Source organism: Pagrus major, chromosome 14 (genome assembly GCF_040436345.1).
Source record: "Pagrus major chromosome 14, Pma_NU_1.0".
Lineage (NCBI taxonomy): Eukaryota > Metazoa > Chordata > Actinopteri > Spariformes > Sparidae > Pagrus > Pagrus major.
The window spans coordinates 5,178,491-5,203,410 of NC_133228.1; the positions used below are offsets into that span (position 1 = coordinate 5,178,491).

General features: G+C 40.8%; 1 protein-coding gene across 2 annotated transcripts in view; it reads right to left on the reverse strand.

Annotated features, from left to right (window-relative positions):
• Positions 1-24,920, reverse strand: part of scube1 (signal peptide, CUB domain, EGF-like 1) — a 125,227-nt gene that overhangs the window by 59,277 nt on the left and 41,030 nt on the right. The window lies entirely within an intron of this gene.

Sequence of the window (24,920 nt, forward strand, 5' to 3'; positions counted from 1 at the left end):
AATATATACATATCCACATTACAAATTCAAATACCAAAGTTGAGTGGAAAATCTATAATTCCCTAAAGGATGATTTAACTGCGACTGTGTGGACTCCATTACTGAAATTTTTAGCCTGCTGCATCATTGTAACACCCACAATCAGAGCAGAGAACAACCTCAGGAGGTCGTAAGAAGACTTGTAAACGAGGACTCGTGGTTTCTGTAACAGCGAGCACAATCCTCAGGTTGAGCTATCCAGCCACAGTCCTCAGACCCCTGTTTGCCTTTCATCATTGCTAAAAAGCCAGCTTTACATACAGCTGAAATCCAACTTTGTCACATTGACACAGTTCCTCTTCTTCATCAGCGCCAATTAAGCCCTTAATCTATGACTCTGCTCAGCCCATATTCTTAACTGTCACTGCTCTGAGGCTTCTTCTTGGCAGCAATGACACAGCTGGTCATCCTCCTGCTCCTACTACCCGTCTTCTGATTCCTCCATCCCTTCATTCCTTCACCAGGGTCTGTTTGATGTAGTCTGCTATCCTTGTGATTTACAGAGCACACTGTATAACACATAATATCTGAAATAGGCCAGTGTTCAAATCTTCATCAGCAGGGAGAGGAGTAGAGGGAGGAAGCAAGGAGGCGGAGGACAGAAGGCCAATGCTCTCCTAAGAGGCAAGTGGGGAGGGAAAAGCCAGCCAAAGATATTACTGAGCTCTGGGAAAAACTGGAAAAGTTAGTTTGGGAGTGTGTGGATGTCTATTTGTCATGGCACAATCAGATGTCTTCACTCACAGAAGATGGTTTCTTTCAGTTTGTGTCTTGTATGTGTTTACAGCTAAGCTTTCATACCCTCTCAGCTGATGAAAGTTTTTTCAACCACCACTACAAAACATCTGTTGTTTTTCTTTAAGATGATGCTATCACCCAACATAACTCCTGAACTGTGTGTTGTTCTGACACAAAGTTAAAAAAAGTCATGGCCTATATACAAGGTTATATGGTAAATTTAAAAAAAACACACACACACAAGGGTTTTAAAAAACGAAACTATGTGTGAGTGCTACATCTATTTTAGAATGAGTGTTGATAATCAATTGAGGAGTCTCACAGCCTGGGGAATGAAGCTGCTCCATAGTCTGGTGGTATGGCAGCAGATGCTTTTGTAACTTTAGCCAGATGGCAGCAGGGAGAACAGACTGTGGCTGGGGTGGGTGTTGTCTTTTAAAATTAGAGAATAGAGCATATAGAGCATTAAATTGTTCTGTGTGCACTACTCAAGATTGTTTATTTCCTCCTGATATGAACTCTAATTGTTGCAGTTGTGGTGGTGTCATCCGCATACTCCACAATAGAGTCTTGATGTCTGGGAGTGCAGTCATGGGTGTACAATGTGAACAGGAGGGGGCTGAGCACACAGCCCTGGGGGGCTCCGGTGTTGAGCACTAACTAAGTATCCAGTTGCAGAGTATTGTACTCAAGCCCAGAGTGTTTAGTCTTCCAATCAGTTACATGAGTGAGAATGTTTTGAATGTTGAGCTGAGGTCAACAAACAGCATCCTGATGTAGCTTATCTTATTCCACAGATGCATGAAGACCGATTGAAGAGCAGTAGATATGGCACCCTCTGTGGATCTGTTGGTTCTGAAAGCATACTGGTGAGAGTCTAAGCTGGCAGGAATGTTATCTTTGATGTGCTGGAAAATCAGTTTCTCAAAGCACTTCATCAGGATGAAGGTAAGCGGCACAGGGCAGTAGTCCTTCAGACTAGACACAGCAGACTTTTTAGGTACTTGATGGCTGATACGATGATGGCTGTCGTGAGGCAGGAGGGAACAGTCTCCTGTGAGAGTGAGATGTTAAAACTGTCAGTAATAACTTTGGCATTTGTTTTCAGTACACAGCCAGGTATGTCATCTGGACCAGCAGCCTTATTCAAATTCACTCTCAGCAGGATTTTTGTGGTTACTGACAGTAGCCAGTCCTCTGGAGGCGGAGGAGACTTTACAGCTGAGTCTTTGTTGAGAAGATCACAGCAAGCATAAAATGTATTCAGCTCGTCCGGCAATGTGGCCTCACACATAATGGGGGCACTCCTGCTTTTGTAGCCTTTGACATTTTGGATTGCCTGCCACATTTCTTCAGTGCTGTTGAGTCTGACGTTCATCTGTAGTCTCTATGGATGTCTCCTTTTTACTTCCTTGATGCCAGCTTTCAGTCTTGCTCTGGCGATGCTGTATGCTTCCATGTCACTTGACCGAAAGGCAGGTTTTTTTGTTTTGGATCTGGATAGAGCCCTCATCTCTCCAGTCACCCAGGCTTTCTGGTCAGGGATTTTTTTTTCATTTTATTTCATCCTTTATTTAAGATTCTCTGAGAGATCTTTGAGGGTGACCTTCATTTACAACGATGCTGAGATTACGCAATGGTAAAAAGGATGCAAATATACAAATTGGCAAACCAATTCAGTTAAAATAGTTATATGAAATCAACAAAATCAATTAAAACAGTTAGAAGCAGATGATGGACAGTTATAAAGAACATTCCTAAATTGTCCAGGAGGTGGAAGGGTTTTCGGTTTTGACTCTTATTGCAAGTGATTCCATGAGACTGCTGCACTAAGACTAAAAGCAGTCTTTCCAAGGTCAGTTCTGGCACAAGGAGCTTAAAGAAGCAGGCAGTCACTGTAGCATGTTAAAAGTGGACAGTTGCAACAAAGATGTGATATATGATGGTAGCTTTCTAAACAGGGCTTTATAGATGTACAGGTACCGGTGCAGTGCAGTCAGAGGAGACCAGCCAACCTTACCATAAGAATACAGTAGTGAGTGTTTTAACCATCTCACGTGATAAATCTCAGGGCTGAATGGTAAACAGAATCTGAGGGCCTAAGTGAAGTAGCAGCAGCAAGTCTGTAAATTATGTCCATGGTCTAAAACTGATAGGAATGTTGATTCAACAATCCTCCTTCTACAAATCAATGGGAAGTTGGTCTTAATTCTGTATAAAAAGCCTATCTTTTGTCACAGCTTCCCAATAAGGTTCCTTATGTGATATTTAAATGTGAATTTGTCATTAAGCCAGATGCGCAAATACTTACACTCCATAACCCTTTCAATATTTGAACCGTTAGTAGTTGAGATATGCAACTTGAGGTAGTCTAAGTTGTTGGATCTTGAGAAAACCATGGATTTTTTTTTGTTTGTTTTTTTATTCAGGATTTAGCGTTTGCTTCAGATTATAAGTGATTTTGCAATGTGTTAAAAGAGAGCTGCAGATTCACAATGGGCAACTGGACAGAATCAGCAATACAGTACAAGATAGTATCGTCCGCGTACAGATGCATTTGGCAAAATGGATCCCTGCAGCACACCCGTGGAGACCAGTAGGAGTTCAGATTGGCCTCCCCCCATTCTCACACACTGACGTCCTTTTTGTTATCTTAACTAGTATCTAAATCATTCACGAGTGAGAGCTGAGATGGTTCTATAAATGGCTCTAAAACTAGATTGATGTTGATTAAAAATAGAATGTTAAATATCCAGATAGTAAGTTAAATTGGCAGCCCTAACTCCACTGTGCACTTGTTTCTTAAGCGTCTAAATGACATCCAATGGATCTGATCCCCAGTACGTCTGGCTAGTGACCAAGCCTCATTCCTTTCCTTAAACAGTGCTACTAAGTCAGGGGAGAACATCCTGAAGTAATGCCGAGCTAGTTCGACATCTGGAATAGAACAGGTGTGGTGAATTTCACTACAAAATAGGTAATTTAAAAAGTCAACACCAGAGACCGCAATTTTATCATTTCTATTATAGAGGATTATTAGGGGTAGTTTTGTGTGGTCTTTTCGATTTGGCTGTGTCGAGTCAATAATTAATTGTGTTAAATTAAGGTTATTGCAAACATCTTTCAGTTGGTCAGAAACAGTAGTCATCCAATTTACATTGAGGTCACTTAAGACTAGCAACTTTGAATAACTGAATTGCAAATTTATCTATGGCAGAGAGATCTGCAAATGGGGGTCATTACAAACCCACTACAATGATTAAATCATTAGATCCTACTTTGATTTTTAGAGCAAACAATTCAAAAATCTTTTGGAAAAGATTCTGCTTGTGGTACTCTGATTATGAAGCTTGATTTTACATAAATTGCTACCCCAACCCCCCTCCCAATTCTGTCTATTGTGTATATTGTAGCTGTTCAAAGATCATCAGAGTCATCATATTGAGTGACCTATGGGTGTTTGCAACAGTTGGCATTGTCATGATAGAGCATTCAATATAAATCATAAACTGCTTTTGTCTGTTCCAAATGCTGGTGAACAGTGTCATTAGAGCCAATATGAATTACTATTTTCTTGAAGATCATTGGAAGTGAAGCCAGGGGTCTGGGGAGCTTTGCGATGATATCAGAAGTAGTAGCCCCAGGAAAACAACATGTGACTGCATTAGCAAAGTGTATTTTTCTAACTTTGGAATCATCAACTATCACCATGGTCTGGGGATGAGAGGAAGTGGAGTGGATGGCCTTGGAGAGTGCCAGGCTTTGGCCAGGGAGCCGTTCTGATCCTGACAGCATGCAGGGAGTGTTGGTGGGATGGAGGACGTCGATGGGGAACCGAGATGATGACCAGTAGCAGGTGGAGAATACCCCTTGGCAGGCAGCTGCAAGCCAGATGACAGGTCAGGTGGAAGACAGGGTGGAGTGATCATGGCTACAGCAGATGGAGAATGGGAGGAGGCGGTTATAGGGGGAACTCACACAGGTAGCCACAGCGAAACAGCTGACGACACTGGAGGTTGGGCAGGGGCATGGGAAGGTGGACAGCCTAGTGTTACCCAGAGCCATATTTTGTTCTGAAGGTGAAGTGCCTCCTGTGGCTGCAGCGGGGGATGGGGTGGATTTTTTACCTTTCACAAGGGTCCAAGGTTCTCAGGTGAAGGGAGTAGAACAAACTCAAACTCACAAGACTAAGCCAAGCGACCCACCCCAGAGTCAAGACACCAGCGAGGTAGATCAGTTCATCTCCCGACCATGGCATGGTGTCCTGGACTGAGGCTGACAGGTCGTGGAAGCAAGGCCAGCTGGCACAAACTGCTTTCTTAGAAGAGAAATAGACTGGGTTTAGACTGGGTTGCGGCTACAGTTGAAAACTTTTAACGTGTCCTTCTCCGTGAGCGATGTCATCTTTCATTTGTGAAAAGGTAAGACGGCAGTTTCTACACACAGCCATAGTTGATGACAGAGTTGCATGCAAAGTCAGTCACCAGGCAAAGGCAAGCCGTAAATCTAACGCCTACTATAGGCAGGGCAGGAGTAGATGTATCCTCAGTGTTAAGAGCTGAGTAGACACAGCTTTTGCAAAGTTTGTCTATAGGCAGCAGGACTCAGCTTTGTTTCTTGTTGCACTTCTCACAAGTGTATGGTTTCTCTCTCTTGCATTGTTGTCAGCTTCTCCTGGATAGCAATCCCAAAAAGTTAATTGCCAATAGGCCATCACCACACAGAACCATCCTCCTAGTTCCCCTCTTTTCAGGAAACCCCATAGCTGAGGAGCAGGCCCAGGAGAAACACTTAATAGGTGGATTCACCATAAATCGTAGTTTCTCCAACCCTGTTCAATGTATTGGCTGGGAACTAAGCCACAAACTGCAGTTGCATTGTCACTGCTAACAACAGTTCAAAAAGGCAGATTAAATCCAAACTGATGACTCAAATTCTGTACCAGATTAAAAGATACATTTAAGACCAACCCAGATCTCAAAAGTGTCTCAAAAAGTATAGCCTAAAACCAGATAAAAAGTTAATTTATAATAGAGGTCATGCAGAATTATCTAACTGTCTTAATGATCACCACGTCATTAACAAATTTGCTGATATACAATGTCACTGAAGATGTATATTCCTTAAGATTGATGTTGTTGTCCTGCGTGGCAGCATCTCTGAACATTTGCCAGTCTGTGCACTCAAAACAGTCCTGTAGGGCTGCTGTAGCTTCATCTTTCCACACTTTACCAGTTTTAACTGATGGTTTGACCTTCTTTATCAACTGTGAGTAAGTAGGCAGTAGAAGTGGAGAAATGTAATCTGATAGGCCAAAGTGAGGAGGGCTTTGTAGCTGCCAGGAATATAAAAAAAATCAAAAATATCTGTGAAGATGTGCGTGCAGCAGTCTCTGATTTCCCGTTGCTGAGTGAGCCTCAGTCACACCTGGTCCACTTTATTCTCCTGCAACCGGACATTAGCCATAAGAGGGCTTGGTAAAGGAGCAATATAATGTTAATATGTGAATGGTTGTTTGTCTCTTTATATCAGCCCTGTGATGAACTGGAGACTTGTCCAGGGTGTACCCCGCATCTCACCCAATGTCAGTTGGGATCAGCTCCAGGATCTGCATTCGTGTGGTAATACTCAAAAAATTTATCTACATTTGGTTCAAAGACACACCTCTTCCCTGGTCCCCATGGTGAATAATGTCCCTTCATGGGGCCCATGAGCGTTTCAAGTACCTCATTAGGGTGCCATTCCCACTAGAGAGTCCCCTTCAACAACAAAAGTCCTTTCTTAAACACTGCCATTCGAGCTGTCCACTCCCAACAGGACCATTCCATCAAAGTCCAAAATCAAAGGAGCTAAAGGAAATTGTGCATTTACATGTTAAACAAAAGATCAAGCAAAATCTGCCCCTCTGTTCACATTATATAATTCTCAAATATATTTCAGTAAACATTAAATGGGTAGGTACTGATGCACAGGCAAATCTGGACCTGGTACAATTCAGAAAACTAGTAGCATAATGAAGCCAGGGGATAAAAAAAAAACATTTAAAATGTTACCAAAGCATGCACTGACCCTGTTTGAAAACTATACTCATAAGAAAGCAGAGTATGTACAACCAATTTAAACCTGGGAGAAGTTAAATAAACTGAGGCAGAGGGAGAACGTGGACACAGGCCGGGGCTCAGCACAATCGAGCCTAAAACAACAAATAGGGTGCCGACCGCGAACTGTGGCCTCTCAACGTGTCCGATGTGACGAAGCCTGCAGCTCACCGACACGTTTACCTGTCAGATCTGAATAACACACATGGCTCCCTGGATACATATTCAGCCAGATCTAATGTCGAGCTCTGTTTAGCTCAGTGTCAGCTTTGACCTGCTGACACACAGACAGAGACAGAAAAACACTAAATAGACACAGTCATATAGAAATAGCTAAACGTCCTGCAGGACAATCCATTAATCATCCATTATCATGCACAATGCCTGCATAATTCCTTCAAGACTCCTTCACAACTCAAAACATGATCCTAAGGGTTTTTTGAAAAGAAAATGCTGGATTATTAAATATTTGGGTAAGAAGATTAATGTTTGCTTTTGGACATTTGGAAAACTGAGGCATTAAAGGCAAAACATATGATAGAAACACTATGAACAGTTGACTGTGTGTGTGTGTGTGTGTGTGTGTGTGTGTGTGTGTGTGTGTGTGTGCTTGTGTGTGTGTGTGTTTCATAATTTTCAGACAGAAAAACACAGTGACTATAAAACGTATACACCCCCTTGGATGTTTTCCCTTGTTATTGCTTTTATAAATGGAATCATGGTCAATATAATTTGGCTTTTTTGACAGGAATAATAAAAAAAAAACTCTTTAATGTCAAAGTGAAAACAGATTTACACAAAGTAATGTCAATTAATTAAACATATATAATGAAAAATAAGTGATTGCATAAGGCTTGCACATTTTAGTCCATTATTCTTTGGACAGGGATGGGGCGTGAGCAACCCTTTTCAAGTCTAGCCACAAATTCTCTATAGGATTGAGGTCTGGGCTTTGACTCTGCCACTCCAGAACATTCAGCTTGTGGTCTTGAAACCATTTCTATGTAGCCTTCGCTGCATGCTTCGGGTCATTGTCTTGCTGGAAAATAAATCTTCGCCCAAGTCTTAGTTCTCTTGCAGACTGAATCAGGTTGTCCTCCAGGATTCCCCTATATTTTGCTGCATTCATTTACCCTCTACCCTGACAAGCCTTCCGGGGCCTGCTGCTGAGAAGCATCCCCACAACATGATGCTGCCACCACCATGCTTTGCGGTGGAAGCTTTTAATTCCTTCAGAGTAGTCATAGGTGCCTTGGTGGCTCCCTCACTAGTCTCCTTCTTGCATGGTCATTCAGTTTCTGAGGACAGCCTGCTCTAGGCAAATGTACACATGTGCCATATTCCTTCCATTTCTTAATGGTGGATTCAACTGAACCCCGGGGATGTTCAGTGACTTGGAAATGTTTTTGTATCCATCCCCTGACTTATACTTTTCAGTAGCCTTCTCACAGAGTTGCTTGGAGTGTTCTTTTGTCTTCATGGTGTAATTGTAGCCATGAATACTGATTAACAGTGAACAGACCTTCAGACACAGGTGTCTTTATACTACAATCACTTGAGACACATTCACTGCACTCAGGTGATCTTCAGTTCACTTATTGTGAGACTACCGGCACCAATTGGCTAGACCTCTGTTGAAATAGGCCAGTCACTTTAAAGGGGTTGAATATATATGCAATCACTTATTTTACATTATATATTTTTAATTAATTGACATTACTTTGTGGAAATCTGTTTTCACTTTGACATTGAAGGTTAATTCCTGTCAAAAAAGCCAAATTATATTGACCATGATTCCATTTAAAAAAGCAATAAAAGGGGAAAACAATTAAGAGGGTGAATATTTTTTATAGGCACTGTATGTTCCATCAAACTGACAGCAAGTGATACCAATATTGTCTGTGTTATTTTGTAATGTTGTAGCAGCTAGTTGGATATAGATGTTCCTTGGCATACAGCATGAACGACTGATCAATAATCAGTTTGCAAAGATTTTAAACTGGCTTGCCTTAAATTCATTGCAGGAAGCATTATGTGAGCTTTACATGGTCACCTTTTGTGTCATAAAAACTGTTTTCTGTACAAAATTGACTCTCAACACTTCTGCAACATTAATGATGAAACTTGATATTTTGTAATATAATGTCAAAAATGCTGAGAAAATGTCTGTGTGAAGAAATTTTCTTGAAATGAACTGAAATTAGAAACTGCTTGAATAAATAAACAGTAAGTAGAGTTATTTCTCCAGTCGGGTGTCATTAAACCATTGCAGAATAAGAGGGCAAACCGTAGTGTCAGGTGAGGAAGGTTACAGTCTCCTCATTGCTCCACACACGTCTGATGTTTTCAACTCTTCAGTAGACGCTTCAATAGATGTTTAATCACATGGTTCATGTATATTATCACAGAGCTCGGCAAAACATAAATATTAAATCATATCGTGATCTGACTATACATTATCTTAAACTTTGGACTTAGTTATATTTTGATATGTCACAAGTGTTGTCTTTTCCTGTTTTGTAGGGCTGCATTACAATAAAGTGATGTCATTTTCTGAAGTATTTTCTGAGGAATTTGGTCAAAAATATTTTGATATCAGAGTTTGTCTCCCAATCTTAGTGTTTATAGATTGTTTCTAAGGAGATGTCAAAATGTATATGCTGTATTTTGGTATAGCCTAATAATATTCAACTTTTCCATCACAGCAAGGTATAAAAACATTTTTGCAATATTTCGTGATATTTTTAAATTTTCTACTTTTCTCTTCTTTTAAATAGGTGGATAGAAACCCACCTTAGGTCAGTTTTGACGGCAATTCTCCAATTAGCAATGAAAAGGTAGAGAGAAGGTTGCCGTTTCTTCTTTCCAGCTTGGTGTGCAGCTTTGTTTAGATTGGGGAGGTCAGCAGGTTTACAACTACTGAAGCTCCACACTGGGAGCCCCACCAGGTCCAGATAAAACACTGAGACACGTCTTCATGGCCCAGTAAGAGCCCCCAGGACACAGTCTGTCTCTCACACAGTCTCTCCTCTGTCTCTTTTATTATTCTCTGTCTGTCTTTCTCTCACACTTTCTCTGCCTTTCTTTATCCACCTTTCCACACATCTCCCTCTCACTCTCTCAGGAGCTCTGACTCCAGATGAGGTCCAAGCATATCACAGCCATGTTATTTCAACCTGACTCGTGCAGCGTTACACCCCTGTCTGACTGGCAGAGTATAATGGGAGACAGAAATAGAGGAGGAATGAAGTGAAAGACAGACGGATAGAGGAAGAAAAACTGAAGAAAGAAGAGAGGAATGTGGTAGAGAAAAGAGAACAGAGAGAGAGAGAGAGAGAGAGAGAGAGAGAGAGAGAGAGAGAGATGGATAATTTAGAGCCTCACAGTTGCTCTCCTCCCTGTTTCCTCTGAGGCTGATGAGGAATGAGGTGATGCTGAACGCCAGTCTCACAACCTGATCTCCTCACCAGGGAGAAAGAGAGATTTCACAGTTCTACTCAACTGTGAAGAAAATGTTAACTTTTGAAGATGTTGCAATATTCAAAATTTGACCAATTTGAAGCTACTATACAAATACTAACTATATAAATAAACATACGATATTAATAAAACACCATTTAAAAAAATAGTCCACAAATCACCATGTTGTCTAAATCCACTGAAAGGGCCTTAACTAAATGGGAGTCAGAGACAAATAGTAACAGACACAGTGAAGACATCTCTATGTCCAGTAATAAGAGAGCATGTGTGTGCACACCCACTGATGACCATGTGCATGCCTGTATGTGCTCACACATGTATGCATTACAAGTGTTGTACTGTAGGAAAGCCTCTATAAAGAGTCCATAAAGAACGCCACTTAAAAGTCCTTTTTAAATAAACATCAAACTCTGTATCAAACAGGGACACTTTACAGTGTTGTTACTGCATCCTCTTGAAAGAAAACACCGCTGTGTATAGTTAGAGGTCCCATATTATATAAAGTGAGATTTTCCATGTCTGTTTTGATCAGAAATCAGGTCTAGATATCAAAACGCTCAATCCACAGCTTAATGCAAAATGGCCTCATATTCAGAAAATATCTCTTTAAACAAGAATTGAAAGTTCAGATGTCACATCTATACTCACTGCCCTCACCCATAGCCATGGTTACAAAAACACAGGTATAATTGATGCAGAAACATGGTTGGCAGTACCAATCAATCAAACAAACTACCAGCAATGAAGACTAACTGTTGCATCACCTCACGTCGCCTGTGTCTCGGCCAAAAATCTGCTCTCTTAAGGGCTCTTAAAGGGACACAGGCACTAGAATGGAGCGTTCAGACAAGAGGTGAACAGAGGTGCTGCAGTCATAGACAGTATGAGAAAAATAATGTGTTTTTTGAATATCAAAACATGTAAACATTTTCGAGTAGACAACCAAAATAGATGTATGAACCTAAAAATAAGCATAATATAGGACCTTTAATGTGTCATTGTGTTGTACTTTTGTAGTTTTGTTGTACTAGTTTCACTGTTGTCGGTAGAGAAACGAATCTCTGCCCCTTCTAGAACGTTTCTGTCCCAACGTGAGACAGCAATTTGCAGATTTATTTAGATTTAGATTAATTTATGTGTGTTTAAGGTTTTCATTAACTTTGAAAACCTGGATAAATAAACCCAACGAAGGCAATTTGTTCATTAGTTACAAAAAGCGGAAGAGTCTTAAATTCAGACTTAAATAAATGATGAAGTGTGACAAAATAGTCTTTACAAGTGTTGGAGTGAAAAGCTCACCAGACAGAAAAAAATTTCCCTCCACAATTGTCCCCCCCCCCTCCACTTTTCCATCTATGCTCTTGTAAATGCCATTTTAATTGAAATCTGTCAGACGCTGTGTCTCTCTCACTGGTCTGCTCAAACCTCAGTGCTATAGGTGCTAAGCCATGAATTTCAATGAGAGCTTTTCTTCAACTGGCTGCATTGAACTTTGTTAAATACGGACTGTGCCTTTCTAATAACCCTCCCCAAACTCTTCTTCAAACACTAGAGGAAACAAGCACCACACACACACACACTAACACAAACACACACACACACATGCACACGCGCACACACACTTCCCTCATTCTTTTGGTCTCTTTTACTGTGCTATGTGTGAAGTTGGGGTAGGTTACAGAAGAAGGACTGTGGGTCTTAACATCAGTTTATAAAGACAACTTTCATTTTCAGACATAATAACTGTAAAATACACAACACAAAGCTGGAGCATTATCAGCTTTTGTGCTGTATTAAACATTGTGCTCCACCAGGTGAGCTTTGGAGGAAAACCTGTTGAATTAAAGCACTAAAGAGGCAGCAGGTCATGTTCTTCTGGACCAAACACAACTAAAGCTTAGTAGTGAATGGTTGTGAAACCTGGAACAAAAATACTGTGTTTATCTTCCCCTTCAGTGAATCCTGCAGGAAAATGAACACGCCCAGAGCAATAACAGAAAGAGGGGACATGTAGCAAAATCCCCTTTGAGGCCGAAAGAAACACGGTGTATGGGAAATGTGGTCTTAATTTAGAGAAACACTAACAACCACTAGATGCTAACAAACTGTCTTGACAGTACTCTCCTGTTTACAGCACAGTAAATTTAAAGATCATAAAGAACAGCCACTACCTAGAAACCTACAACCTGGGTTGAAGGTTTTAAAGTTATTCCTACTGGGAATAATTAATCATTATTAATAATAATTAATAATTGGTTGCCCAAGAATGATTTCTTCTAATGATTTATTAAGGTAAGTTTTAAAGACAGAACTGTGATAATTAAACATTAAATTACTAATAATTTATTTTTCTGCTATTCAAACCTCATATACTTTAAATTTGCGAAGCAGTAAGTTCTCACGAAAGAACATCATTTAAGATCGAATGCCAACAATATAGAATAATTTGATTCTCAGGTTTTTGATTTTTCAGGAACTGTTTTATAGCCAGTTGTTATGTGGAAGTGTCTGCTCATCTTAATAACCTGAAGTTATTACTGTATCCTTTGGCAGGAAAGTCATTTCCTTCGTTGAAATTTGGTGGCTTGAGGAACTACAGCATTGCCAACTTCTTCACTCATTACTCAACCAATTTAACAATAATCTGCAGTTAGTCCTATTGATTCAGGATGGAGTCTCATCTGATTAAGCTACTTGAATTGTCTGCAAAGTTTTTGCACTACGCTTTGTTCACTTATTATAAAACAAGAAGAGCCTGATTAAACTCTCAAAGCTACACATATACAGATGACTAAGGACCCCGTGGGCGTGCAGTAGGTTTCTGGAGTCCATTTGGAGGACACCTTCCACATATGTGCAGTAATTTAGCGTCAACAGGAAGATGTGTTTCCTGTTGTGGAAGTCTGTGCGGTTACAACAAATTAGAGATGTATGAATGTCTGCACAGACCCCAGTGTTTCCCACACACTAATTTATTTGTGGCAGTCCGCCACAATATCAACATTGGCTGCCACATATTTATTTTCTATTTTTGGAGCTAAGCGTCCCGTTCTCACTCACTCAAGACAGCGCACCTGTCAGTGAATAGCATGATGTTATATACTCCAATACAGTGGATGGCGGTGTGGTTTTTAGTCCGCCGGTAAAACCAATGAAGAAGAGGAGGATGACTATTTAATGAGGTTGGCTTGACCGTAACTTCCTCTACAAAGAAGACGGCTGGCCTCATCGTCGAGATCAAGCCCCCACAAAGAGTGCTAGGCCTTGAAGCCAGTTTTTGTCATGGCCAAGCCGTGTAATTACATCGTCATGTGATGCACTGGGGACTTTTTCCCAAAGGCTAACATTGTGAAAGACGCATCTGTAAAATGGTGATAAACGCCTCACAACCCCCACGAAATGACTCATTTTACTGTCAAAATTGGTCGGCGAGGTCTCGAGTGCGCATGCTCTATGGCACCCCAGCTGGACAGCCACCGCCACGATTAAAGTCTGATTCTGTGGGAAACACTGGATCCTATGCGTACAAGCTCTGATGACAACATTTACAGCAGGCTTTCACATACTTGTGGACAAGTATTATTCCTGCTTAAGAGTCAATAATGTTAACTGATATGTGAGGCTGTACTTAGACACAGTAGTGCTTTGAGCTTGATGTTAATGTCAGCATGCTTACATGCTAATAATGGCAATGTTAACATTGATGTTTAACAGACTCAAGGGGACCTGGAAGCAGTGGCAAGGGGCAGAGCAAGTCCGGGGGTCGATCAGGAGGTTGGGCCGAGGGCAGGCGCCCTCAGGAGGCTGGGCAGGAGGCCGGCGGCGAAGGTGGAAGCCCTCTGAAGGCCGGGCCACCATCCTGTTCCAGGGGCTGGCCAGGCCAGGCAGCCGACCAAGGAAGAGGAACAGGAGTCGGCTGGGCCGACGACTGGTAACCAGAGTCTTATGTCAGGCGGGCTGGCGCCCAAGGAACAGGAGCCGCCAACGGATGAACGGGAACAGGGGTCGGCCGGGTCACCGACTGAGGTACAGAAACAGGGGTTGGCCGGGCCACCGACCGAGGAACAGGAACAGATATTGGCTAGGCCGTCCACTGGGAACCAGAGTTTGATGTTGGCCATATTCCATATAAACTGGGGTAAACTGAATATACTGGGTAAAATGGTGATGAGGTGAGAGCAGATGAGTGGAGTTGGCTGATTAGGTGGAAATGGCTGGTGACAGGGCAGGCAGAAATGAGCAGATGACCAGTGACAGTATTGGACAAATTAAAACTTTGACCTGATGATGGTACAAGATGACAGGTCAGGGGAATCAAAGTCATTCTCTAGAGAACAGGCTTACCAAATTTCATGGTGATCCAGTAGTTGCTAAGATATTTCACTAAAAATAAAGGTGAACCTGATGGTGGCACTAGAGGAAAAGTTAGAAGACCACCTTGTCATTAGGACACATCATCTGAGCACCATGAATGTCTGTACCAAATTTTGCGCCAATTCATCCAAAAGTTATCAGTACGTTTAGCTGAAATCCAGAAAAGTCACCCTCATGTAGTGGAAGAGAAGTAAGAGAATCACCCAAGTCAGTAGGATGCATCCTCTGGGTACCATGAATGTGTTTCTTGAAATCAATCCAATAGTTGAGATATTTAATTCTTGACAAACCAACCAACAGACAGATGAACCAACCACCACTACCATCCTTAGAGCCATGACACAAGCATAACTAAAAATATTTTGCCACACAGCTAAACTGTAAAATGTATTTTGACATGATAGATATAACACTGAAGGTGAAAAGTCGATTCATTTATGCATTTTAATTACAGCTCATTTCAGTTTGAGTACATTCTTTAGTATAGCAAGGTATACGAGACACACAGTACTTAAAAAATAAAAAAACAAGCATCCTGCATTCCTGTATTTCTTGGTATTCAGCCCTAATTTTCTGTAAAATAACTATAAAAATTCTATAAAAATAACTTTCACAAAAGATTAAACAAAACCTGTGATGGATTGGCCATCTCAAGCAGGTTTCAAGATTCTACAAGTTGATTTTCACATTGTACTGAAATAACTGGAACTAATGGCTGGAAGTTAGGGACCACGATGGCACACTTTTGAAAAAGGTCAGCAGTCATGTACAGTATACTTAAATTTGTAGTTAATAAGCTATAACCTGTGAACACCAGGTATGGCTCTTTCAATACACAAGCAGCGTGAGTACCTGTGTCTGCAGTTGTTCTGATTCCGATGTCACTATCGGAAATGCCACAGATAATGCCGAAAAATGCAGGTATCGGTATCGGTGAGTACATGAGTCTATGCACCAATCCGATACCACGTAATTTAGAAACGAAACCCTGCTACTTCCCAGTTATCTCCATTAGCTCTACTTAACATTACACACTGGAAATCGATACTTCGTCGCTGCTCTAAAAGCCAACACATGTTGCACTGTGTTGCCCCTGGCAACTACTGTTTTTAGAGCAGTGAAGAAGAAGTTGATTTCGCCTCAGTCAGACGGAGCTAGCAACATGACAGCTATTTGACTGTGTCGCCAATTTTAACACTAGCAACTTTATAAAGCATTTGAAGACGCATCACGCGAAAGAGCATGACGAAACTGCTCTCCCCAAACTTTATGAGACAGTGAGGGAACACATGTCATGTAGGCGAGCAGCAGGCGATCAGCTTTACTACTGATATTTGGACCTCCAACATGTGCCCCATTTCTTTGCTGAATCTGCACATTGGGTGGACACAGTATCACCATCAACATTTGCCCTTCAAAGTGCGGTGCTGCATGCAAACAAGTTCCCTGAGTACATTTAAGGGAATTATTTATTCCTAGATTTATTTAAGTTGATGTTGCACTACTGTTTTAAACTGTTTTATTTAAAAAACGGCTGCACTGTAACAGTTTTTAAAGGAATTGTTATTTATTCCTAGATTTCTTTATTTGCTCTTTTATGACTGACTGTCAAAATAGATAATAAAAGAATGTTGTATTGTAATCATTTTCTGCAAGGTTTTAACTGAGCCAGACCATACAACAGTGATAGCAATCATATCACATTCATACAACTACTAACTTTGTATGGATGTAATATGATTGCTATCAATCATATCACTATATACAGCTGTTAAAGAAAACAACAACAACTTTTTAACATGCACTGGTATCGGATTGGTACTTGGTATCGGCCAATACCCAAAGCCCAGGTATCGGAATCGGTATCAGGGAGGAAAAATGTTGTCCTCTGAGCAATAGCTACAGCGTCAAAGCAGCAACTTGTACATGGAGGCCAGATAGCAGGCGAACCAGAGTTCAGTGTGTTATGTTAACAGAGACCAGCTGCTAACGTTGAAGAGAGGAAAAACTTTCGGGGAACTGTTTGATTCACACAGCCCTTGTTAACTGAAATAGTATGACTACAAAGCGTGTGTGAGTGTGTGTGTCAGACCGGTTCCGGCTGAGGCAGATGTCAGTTTCCTGTAAAAGGCTGGGAAATGATGGGACTGGAGGACGTTTACTTTATATGTATGTGTGTGTGTGTGTGTGTGTGTGTGTGTGTGTGTGTGTGTGTGTGTGTGTGTGTGTGTTTTAATTCCACTCTCCATGTTTCCTGTGGTGTTTGCTACTGAGCAGCAGCTATACACCAGGTCAGCTCCACGCCCTCGTATTAAACATTTCCACTGACCAAAGACAAACTCTGGCCTAAAAATATAGCGGAGGCAGCTTCAAGTGGGTAAAAGAGTTGAACTGAGAATAAAAACATGGATTCCACCTTTCGCTCACAGGTAAATAACTCATATTTACCACAAAGAGAGAGAGAAAGAGAGAGATTGCTAGGTTATTAGAGCTTGTTTTCAAAGTTAAACTCACACACTGGAATAATATTTAAACAAAGCATTTATAAATTGAAGGAAGGGAAACATGAGTCACTTTCAGCGTCCCTACCATGCTCTGTTGAACCAGCGTGTATATATGTGTGTATGATGGGTTTCTAACGGACTGTCGATGTTTCAAGGAAAGTTCACACCAAGGCCTCAGCCAAAAAAAGGCTTCACGCAGAATCCACACAGATCCTTGGCAGGGTCTGACACACTAACACACAACAACAACTACTCATGTAGCTCACACCAAAAACACACACAAGCACCAGGATTTCACCTGCACACACCAGGACCTTTGGAGGGTACACTTCGAGAGGCCACTTCCTTCTTAGATTGTGGACGGGACAAACATTAAATATAATATCAGCTTCCAGAATAGCTCATTTACTGCATGTAAAGTCTGCATTATATTTACATAAAAGTCTTAAGGCAAGGTATGTCTTTATCAGACATACTCTTGTTTAGAAGTGGCCATATTGGAGGGAGTTGTGTCAAACATGCTGCTTTATCATACCAATGTTTTGTATATCACAGTCTTGAGTCTTCTGGTTTCCCTTTCTCAATGTCGAATAGAGACTACGGCCACTTGGTAGTTTGGAGAGGTATTTTCTCTCACGTAGGCGCAGAACTTATGAGCTAGTTGGCCATTGTCTGCAGTCTTTGTGGTGTGTTCAAGTGCAATCACTTTTGCATGGTCCAATGTACGTCAACGATTCAAATGTCATTCAACAAAACTGATTATCCTCCTTTCTAAACAAAAAACTGCACTTTTTGTTCTAGCAAAAGCAAAAAGGCTCCTGTTTTTTTTTTTAATTAAATCTACAGTAATTGAATCTTCCCATTTCTATTTAGCTGCATGTAAGGAAAGATCATCTCACCACCAAAATGTGTTGTCTTTCTCATTGAACACACAGTATTTCTGCCACCAGGGGTCTCTCAGTCAAAACAAAACAAAAGACATAAGTAGATTGGGATCAAGGGATTTGCTATCTTCATCGTTAAACAACCAGCCTCACTGATGAAAATTTATCTGATGACAAAGGCAGAAATGTTCAAGAACAAGGTAATGGAATAAAGTTGTATTCACGTTATGTTTAGTCTTGTTTGCAGACTTTCTTCCTCACTCTGACTCTCTCCTGGAGTTTTGGCAATGGGCAACCAAATGAAATGTACCATTACCTTGAACTAAATTATGTACTTATCTGGGTTTGAACATTGTTGGAAAACATTTAGGACGATGTAAGTACACAACTCAATAAAAAATATAACAAAGGTCTAGACATTTTAATGCAGACATGTTAGGTACTGTATCTAAAAGTCAAACTCCTGACTTTAACCCCCATTTGGTGGTCAAAACTATGACCTGTAGGACCTTGTAATAAACTAGAATATAAAAGATTAAAACAGAGCGCTTTACCTAATGACATGTTTTTACACACATTAAGGTTTTTTAAATTAGACCTGGTGAGCATTTACAGTATCTGACAGACGCATAGAGTTGTAAGTGTTTAGGTGTAGGTGAAGTGTTTCTAGCTTTTGATGAGGTTTGTAAGTGATGATGATAACAGCCAGGTAGACAGAGTTCCCTGTACTTAGAGTTCCCATGTGCCTCTGGGCTGTCATTTAAAAGCTCCCTGTACTACCAATTTCCTGCTTTGGTTTGTTTAAAGTGAGAATTCCTCCTTCATGAAGAGTATGTGCATGTCGGTGTATGTGTGTGTGTGTGTGTGTGTGTGTGTGTGTGGTGGGTGTGAGTAGTTGTGCATGTATACATGTCTATACATCTGTGTCTGTAGGTGTGTGTCTGTAGGTGTGTGTGTGTGTGTGTGTGTGTGTGCGTGTGTGTGTGTGTGTGTGTGTGTGTGTGTGTGTGTGTGTGTGTGTGTGTGTGTGTAAGCAGCCTCAGCCTGCTTCCTCTCCTCTCAACTCCAAATAAACTTGTGCATTGGTCCACTCCACTATGTTTGTCTCTCTGTTTATTTTTCTCTTTCTCTCCCCAAACACGCACAACTCCCCCATCCCCTGCTCCCACAATCCATTGCTCTCTTTGCCTTCCCCTCTCTCTCAACACATAGCACACTGTATATCTTTGTGAACTGTCATTATTTCAAATAATGGCAACACTTCATATCACCCCATTTAGCATTCATAAGCAGTATGTAAAGATGTAATGAATACTTTACTACGAATACTAATACAATTTTCCAGCACTTTATAAACGAAAATTATTTGAATAAAAAATTCTACACAGGACTCAAAATAGTAAAAATAATTTATATCTGCACCTTAAAGTTTTCATTTTATGCAGTTCACATTACCAGCTGCTACGCTATCCAGAAGTGCCTTTTAAGTACCCTGCATGTTGGAGCACCATGCATCAGCCTCCTGTTAATTGTAATCCCTATCATTATATATAGCCTCCCAGGAGCTGCCGACAGGCCTTTTTCATCTCCGCCGACTTGGCCCATAAATCACCCACAGCCTCTGTTTCCCCACCCGCTCTACACTCATACCCACTGGGCTGATCAGCCACCAGGAAAAACTCAAGGAGGAGGGCATCTAATAGATGGAACTTGGAAATCAAACAAAACTGACAGTCAGGGACATTATGGATTCTTTCTCAGTTGTTTTCTCATCACAATGGTTTGTTTTTCTTGTTCATGGTCCATTATTAAGAATTGTCCAGTCATTGTGTTCCACAGTTCACAGAAAGTCCTGTGACCAAACATTCTCTTGGAGCGCCAGGCATGGCTTCCACTGGAGATGGTGTTTAAAATTCCCAACTTACTGCCAATTTCAACTTTGCCAGGAATTTTGGTGTTGAGCTCAGAGAAGAATTTACAAGCGTATTGTGTTCACTTGGTTTTGGCTTGGGGCTACATTGTCCGAAAGGCACAATTAATAAATCTTACATAGATACAGACCTGGTCAACTTGGAGGCATCAATTGCATTAAATGAGGCATTCACTGTTTTTACTCAATAATACAGACACCAAAATTATTGCTGGCATGAACTCGGCCCAAATGTTTGTCTAATTTCAGAGGGTAGCAGGTAACCCAAGACTTTCAATGACAAGCCAGATCCTTCATTTTAGAGATTCTCAAATTTCCCCAAAATGGAAATGAGCTTCTGCATTCTGCATGCATGTCACAATTGGGCCTGTGAGCCATACCTGACTTAAGTGCTCATAGCTCTCCCACATCATGACAGATCAGCAACATTTGCTCAGAGGGCTGTTTCCCTACTTGAGGTTGGGAACTTGTGGGCCAAGGTCTTGGTTCTCGCCTGGATGTGTTTCAGACAAAGCTGTGAAGCACAACAGAGTGGAAACACACCATAATGGAACAAACAATTGTTGCTAGGCTTTATTATCCCCCAGGCGAGTGTCAAGGAGAAAGAAATGAGCGGTGAGCTGACACTTACCATATGCAAAGTAACAATCTAACACAAACTGTCTCTCCTTCTCACTCTCACACGCACACACTGCCCCACACAAACACACAAGACAGTCATGTGTGTAATCATTTGTATCTACTGAGCTTTAATTCAAGGAATTCGTTGTAGCCCTGAACTCCCTGCAGTTGCAGTTATGGCAAACATGGCATGTCAAGGTGAGATCAACAGTGGACAACATTTCTATATTTCTGGCCTAATGTCTTCAGCAGGATACACATTATCTCATACAAGCACAAAGCTCTGTCATAATGAGCTCTCTACAGGTGGTTGGGGATCAACATGATGAGGTCACCTACAGTGGAAACAGACAAGACAGGAATTTGGCGGCAAGTTTTACCAACTGGAGAAGACCTGCAATGTCCATTGATATACTGTACACACACAGTACACACACTCCTCACTCTCTCATACATACTCTCATAAACACATTGCCACATTAGTGTATAACCTGCCCTTACGTGAAATTATGAGCTATTTGCATAAAGATATATATGGCTGTATGATAAATATGAATCTAAGTCCAAAATCTGCTGACCATTTACCATTTAAATATCACTAAGTCTCATCATGATCAAGAAAGCAATCATTATCATTAGTTTTGATGCAAGTCATGTAATGAAATTCAGTCCAGTTTAGTCCAGTGGTTCCCAATCTCAGGTCAGAAAGTGACAAATAGTCCAACTAGATACAGTTTTCTTTATAAGAGATCACAAGCCAAAAATATTGGAAGCCACTGATTTATACGCTTATCATGTTTTTTTTGTAAAATGAATTACTTTGAAAAGTAACTCGTAAACACGTAGTGTCTGACATGTAGTGAAGTTTACTACGGTACAATATAAGTACCTCAAGAACAGTAGTACTTGGGGCTGACATGCTACACCAGACATGAGCAAAACTCCTCTGAATTCACATCTACAGTATACTCTGGATAGTTAAAATAATAATGATATAAAATGTGTGATGAAATGTGTCTCTTTGTATTTTGTCAGATTGATCCACTGTCTTTTAACAGCTGTGTTGAAGTTTGAGAGGTCTTAATCTGGTTTAATGTGGACACAGCAAACCTGAGAGAGAGAGAGAGAGAGAGAGAGAGAGAGAGAGAGAGAAGAAAGAAGACAGAGTTCCGAGCCAATGATATAAAGAAAGTGAAGTGAAGAAGAGACAAGATGAAGAAGGGAGAGCTGCCAGCCATAGGAAGATGGAAAAGAAACTGTGCAAGGAGATTCCTGTGGGGAAGCAGGATGCTGCTGCTATTCCTGTGCAGGAGACAAGTGTGTGATTGAGGATCTTTGGATGGGTGGAGGGCTGCGTGGTGGTGGTTAAAAGCTCAGAACAGCCTGCCAGAGCAGGGCAACAGGAATATACCACAAGCATCTTCACTGCTTGTTTACTGTGAACATCCCTCTGACAGGAGCAGGAGTTACCCATGTGAACACAGTCACTGCTTTGATGTAGAAAATATATAGGGGCAGAAGAGGGGAAGACAGAAGAAGTCAGATTTTACTTTGATTTACTTAAAAGTATTCTTAACTATACCTTTAGCCCTTTCAAAGCATAAGAAGTTTAAATGAACGTTTCTTAACAGTTTAAAGAGGCAACTTATGGAGTCAGTATTTCAGTTACATGATTTCCCATTTACCTTTATATATGTGGGACTTTGTGGACTCATTTGGTGGCAAAACATTGCTAATCCACCATAAAAAGTAAAAACAACTCTCAATGGCTGTCCCCTTAATTTGTTTCCCCCCTTGTGAGCTGTCCCAAAGCTTTCAGAAATAGTTTTGAAAGAAGAAGCAGAGAGGGAGGGAAAGGGAGATGTATTCACATGCTGGTTTATGGGGTTTCCAGTGTGCAAACACACTTCTATTTCTGCATCTCTTTCACCTCTTTCTCTGAACGTCTCCACAGAGGATCCTCTAACATCCTGACACTGGCTCCTAACACGCCTTCACACTGGAAACACCAGCAGAGTGAGCAGTCGGGGTAAGGAGGGAGAGGATAAAGGAGAGGTCACTCTGTTGGCACCTCTTCCTCTACAGTATTTGATCTCTCTCGTCTCCCCCTCATAACATTCCTCCAGAGTCTCACTTTTGTGTCATTACAAAGATGACACATGACTGTCCTCTAATCGGTCTTTGAACTTGACTTCCACACTGTCCCCATTCAAAGCTACATGCCTGTGAGTATTGTACTTTGAGGTGAGGAGAAAACCCCTCCTCACCTCAGGATCACTGCTCCTTCAGCACCCCTCACCGCCACTGCTTGAGCCCATAAATTAAATGGGTCAGAGATGCCAAGGGAGTGGGGGTCGAACATTTTTAAGAAATCCAAGCAGGATGAAATGGATGTCAAACATGCATGTCACAAGTCACATATCACACCCAGTGTCTGTCACTGCCTCTGTGAGAGTGGTGGGAGTGGAGGGCAACAGACCAAGCAAGATGAGTGATGTCAGTGCTCTCAAGTCCCAAGCCTCCTTGTGATCCAGACAGGGATCATGTTCATAGGACATCTGACTTTTTAGGTCAACAGCAAAGAGCAGGGATGAAAATATGAATATGATGAATATGATGAAAGTGAGTTTTAAGCCGGTCATGAAACAGTCTCAATTTAATGCATTTATATGACCTAAGTAAGCAAACATGACATTCACCAAGAGGATTTCTACATAGTTGTTCTTAATGCCTGTCACTAAGTCGAAAACCTCGCAAAATAACAACTTTAAAAAAATGTATATATTTTTTATGCTGGACTGTTGAGGATGAATTGAGGAGGAAAAGAAGCTGCTCTGTAGTCTGGTGGTACAGCAGGGGATACTTTTGTATTGCCAGATGGCAGCAGAACAACTGTTCTATTATGTAAAATGTTATGTTGGCCTTGCTACTATGCTATATCTTGCTTATTATTGGAACATTACTAAGGAATATTGATAACTTTAGATTTAGCTCCATAAAATTACTATACTATTAAGTAACTGAATCTGTTGTATTACATGTAACCTATGTGTATGAACAAAGTTTACTTTATTTCACCATTGTCATATTACTGTTATTAATGTTACGTGGCTGCAAATAGATATATTACGTCATCACTATGCATCCTGCAAACAGCTGTAAAAAAGAAAAATATTATTTAAAATAGGTTGCATCTTTCTTTCACTCACTTCCCAAATGAATGCTTGTGGTAATCTGATCAAGATCATGAGCCACGCCGTGGTGATGCTAATACCACTTTTGTACACAATTGCTGCCATAATCAACAATAAATCAAAGTTCCTTGTAGTTGCTTTAACTGCCAGGACACCATGTGAGTGATTAAGCCATTAGACATTTTCCAGGATTGTAATCTTGCTCAAACTGACTGATATATATGTCACTCACTTATAAAGTGAGGAAAAACACAAACCGTTACTGAAGAGATGTTTCAGGCCAATAAAGAATTAAAGCCCACAAAGGTGACAGACTGCTAAATGAATGATTATATGCTCACAACTAGAATGGCACTCACTAGAGTCAACCAAGGTCAGTCCCCTTCTGTACTCACTCATAGATACAAGCAACCTAAATACACCTGACTTTTTCCATCAAGATCCATGCATTATTCCCCAACAAATATATGAACTGTTGAAAAATGCCCTATCTCACAATATTAAAGAAAATGAGAAAACACTTGGGGATCTCTCCCTACATTCAAATCCACACCAAAGGTTAATGGGGTCTATTCTGGACCAAGACCCATCCTTTTGTGGAAATCCGTTCAGTAGTTTTTGTGTAATCCTGCTGACAAATAACAAACAAACAACCAACAAACAAACAGAACCTGACACTTAATTCATCCATGCCTATAAGATCTTATTCACAGAAAGACAAGCCTTAAAAAAGTGCATTCAACAATCAATTCTTTCAATACAATAAGACAAGACCTCTGCATTAGCATGTCATTGACAGTGGGACAAACACCACTTCCTTTCATTTTGTAACAACAAGAGCAAATCAGCATGAATTCACTCCATCTATAATGTCACAGCCTCATGTCATTCTAGCAAAATGATTCTTTTACCCCAAAACCTAAAACACTTTAGACAATGTTATCCCTGTATTCTGTTAAATACTGAGCAACAAGCATCAAGTAGCTTTATAGAAACATGACATAAAGCTCAATATGTTCTCCTTGCTTCATTCAAGGGATTCATTTTCAGGAACAGGA